Source organism: Rhagoletis pomonella, unplaced genomic scaffold (assembly GCF_013731165.1).
Source record: "Rhagoletis pomonella isolate Grant_MI unplaced genomic scaffold, Rhpom_1.0 Rhpom_scaffold_00017, whole genome shotgun sequence".
Lineage (NCBI taxonomy): Eukaryota > Metazoa > Arthropoda > Insecta > Diptera > Tephritidae > Rhagoletis > Rhagoletis pomonella.
In genome coordinates, this window is record NW_023458571.1 from 1,203,696 (window position 1) to 1,207,773 (window position 4,078).

Below are 4,078 nucleotides of genomic sequence, written 5' to 3' on the forward strand. Positions count from 1 at the left end.
ATTTAAGTTTGCATACCATTCCTTTGGCAGTCTCCCACAAAAAACGTATTGAAAACGAAAAATATTTCCATAAACAGTTGGTTATGGTCAAAGTTAACTCCTCATGTTCAATTTAGGTATATTCCATGATAAAATATATATACACGGTGTTCATTTAAATCTCTTTACTTTCTTTCGGGAAAATATTGGTCGATTTTTTTAGAAATGGTAGAAAATAAAAAACAGCTAAAAAGTTGGTAGATCTACTAATAAAGTGGTACAAATAATTCTGTGAGTTACATTTCGGTTGTTCACGCTTGGCTGGTTATCGGGTTATGTGGTCATAGAATTATATTTAACCTCTGTGCATCGTGAGCAACCTTTTATATTGCTTATGAGCTTATTTTTACACAATCATCTGCTCAATTGTTTTGATTTCAGGGTTGATAAAAATGACATGAACGGTATCAAAAATGAATAATAAAAGCATAAAAGATAAAATTATAGATTTTGAAATAAATGCAGCCATCCAAGAAATAAAATGGTTTGAAGGTATGTTATTGAAAATATGTGCAATATATTTCCTGCAATTATTTCAGTTTTTTACTTTTTAAGATACGGTATACTCCGACCAGAACCACGCAGAAATTGATGGAATAGTAGACGAACTACTTGAAGATATAACAACAATTAGCTCATTTAGACGCGGATATGAACTGTATGTACCGAAATATATTCATTAGCGAGATAACGTACTCTGTTGTTTTGACGACGGAAGATTTTTACAAATGCTTCGCGTGAACAAAAGCTAATTCGCTCGTCTTATAAACACTATATTTGAAAACGATATTAGATTTAAAGGTACAAAGCTGAATTTGCCAGTTCTCGTAGATTTGCAACTCGCAATCGTGCTGTACCGTTTAGGCTGATCGGGAGTAAGTGGTTCAGTACGCAAAATCGCTACAACCTGTGGAGTAGGAGATGGTGGTACTCTGGTTGGAATTACAGAAAGAGTATTTTCAGAAATTTTAAAGAAATTACCGGAATACATCCATTGGCCTAATGCTGCAGGCGGCAACTTGTTGTCAATAGGTTCAACGAGTTACCGTATTGTATTGGATACATTGATGGTAGCGAGATCAAGCTGGCCCCGAAACCACACAACAACCATGAGGTATATTTCTCTCGACAACGAATATACTCAACAAAACTGCAGGTTGTGTGTGACTATAAGCTACGCATAATGCATGCCTATGTGGGCAATCCGGGAAGCTTCCATGATTCCAAGGTATTTAAGAAGTCGCATATTCGAAGAAACACTGCTCGTTTATTTGATAATGAAAAATGGATCGCAGGTGATTCAGCATATCAATTGACAAACACTCGATGACGCCATATCGCAGCAATTCTACTTTAATGGACACAGGTCGACAAGCCGAATTCAACAAAAGACACAGCCAATACCGCGTTAGAGTGGAAAATTGCTTCGGAGTCCTTAGGAAAAGTTTTGCAGTTTAAAGAAATGCGAATTAAAATAAAAGACAGTGAAAGTGAAGTATTTTCTAATAATTTGGTACTTTATTGCTGTGTATTGCATAACATTTTATAGGAAGATCGCTGTTCCCCCCCCTTTTTGAAGGCAATGAATAGTGTGCTGATTTATTGAATTTTCCTGAGTTTTGCACAAGTTTGGAAATTTGATATTTATATTTTTTTGGTGGAGTATGAACCACATTTTTATAAAAACTTATCGCGAATAAATAACAATGAAAAACTTTGCATATATTGCGTAAAATTCACTGTGCCAATACTTTAGTTTGCCACTGTATGTGGCATATATGTACATACCGATTGAAATTTGTAAGGAAAAACACAACTGAGTGAACTCTTAAAATTATATATATGTTTTGTACTTGTTTGAAAATAGGTACATATTTTTACACATTAGGAGTCTTCACACCGATCTTGGCACTCGGTAACTGGGTGTTCGGTAATTTTTTCCTATGTATTTGGTTTGTGTAAAATGTAATATCCAAACGAATTACATGGGGACAAATTACCCAACTCCGAGCCACCAAGTTCGAATGAGAAGACCATTTTTGTGTTATTGCTTTAACAAAATGGTTTTATTTATTTTTTAAATTCATTTCAATTTCATACCATTTTAACCTTTCATTTTGCTCTAATTCTAGTTTTTAATCTCGAAATCATTTTCCATTCATTTTTCCATTCAAATTTTTCGATTTCCAGTTGTACCTGCTTTTCTCGAAAATTTCTCTACGCTTAACTTTAGATGCAAACGTGGTAGCTGCAGATGAGGTGCTCGGTTCATCACTTGCCGGAAAGCTCTCGTCCTCTAAATCAGACGCATCGAGTATACTGCAATCGAAAACATCGGTAAACGTGTCCATTACAACAACTTCAATTTCCTTCGATTTCGAAAAAATTTCGAAAAGTTGGTCCAAATGTGGACATTTTTTAAGAACTTTTTCTATACATAAACAAGCAATTTAAAGGTATTGTAATTAAAATCAAAGAACAGAATATGCGTACCTCTAATGGTAGTTACATTTTCGTCATCCCCCAGTCCAGCGCCGGTAGAGTTGATCCATCAATCGACGTTTTGCAAGGTGCCTTTTAGGTGGCGAACTTTGCATTTTAGCATATTCCAAGTCGCATCGATTTTGGTTTCTTCCAACAATTTTTTGTCATACAGTTGGGCGGTTGGTTTCTGCAATTTCAAATATAAAAGCGGAAAAATAAACAAAAAGAAATAGACAACCTAAAGAATCGTACAACCATACCTCGATATTTCTGTGCCTCTGCATATAGCTCAATACCTTTTTTATTTCATCCTCTGTCCATTTTTTCACATCGTTTTCTCTTTTGCGTTTCCGAACTTCATTTGACACTGGAGTAAACTGAAAATATACGATTAAAATTGATTTTTATTTCCAACGAAGTATTTTTTACTTACTTGCACTCATTTTGGTTGTGAAGTTGTAAACAAAAAACAGCTGTTAATAACAGAGCTAAAATTTGATGATTTGATAAAATTCTTAATTTGATGATGCCAGCTCGTTTTTTTGTGCTGCCATCTAGTAAATTTGTAGTATTTTCCAACACTGACAAACAAGCAGTTCATCGCATAATCTGTAAACAAGGGCTTGGGTTGGTCAAAGTTGGTTATTTTCATTCAGTGTATTTTGTTATTGTTCATATAACCCCATAACCCGATAACGTGATAACGAACCAAGCGTGAACAAAATGATTAAAAAATTTACATTTGTAAACTACGGGCAACTTCATCCCTCATTTCCCCTTCATCTACAATCGCCTGATGAATCGTCTGCAGCTCTCCAGTTCGTCTGCAGCTCTCCAGTTCCTGTATAGTGAAGTGCAATGATGCCGTGCAATAAAACCATAGGAAATAACGCCATATGGCTTTATTTCACTTTACATTGAGAAATAAAGCCATATTTTTCCGTATTGTCTTATTTCTTACTGTGAAACAGTGATCGGACTTCTACCACATTGTGGTAGACCTGCCACTTTTTTGAGCATCAAGCACATCTACCACTCAAGGTCTAAAATCTACCACATATTCGCGTTTTTGAGTAGTTTTATTTTTGCTTGACATAAGTAAACACATCCGAATGGGAAGATAAAATAAACTGTAAAATAGTAAATTGTCTCAGTAATCAATTTTTCGACTGAAAACGCGGTTTTATTGTGTTAAATTGCAAAATATGTGATTTATAAAAATAATTACTTAATTAATTGTACTACAGACATAGACTCTATCCGACAAACTGTGGCAGAAAGAATTACAACGCAACGAGAAAAAGCAAAACAACGATTTGATCGTCAGCATACTAAGCCGAAAATATATAAGAAGGATGATATTGTATTAGATGAAAGCGAAGGGAGTAGTACTGGTGAACCACGTAAATTACAGCCAAGCTTCAAGGGGACTTTTGTCGTTGCCAAAGTTCTCGGTAACGACCGCTATGTAATTGAAGAACTTCCTGATTCTCGACGTTTACAAAAACGCTACTCTACCGTATTTTCGTCCGAAAAGCTAAAACCATTTAATTAT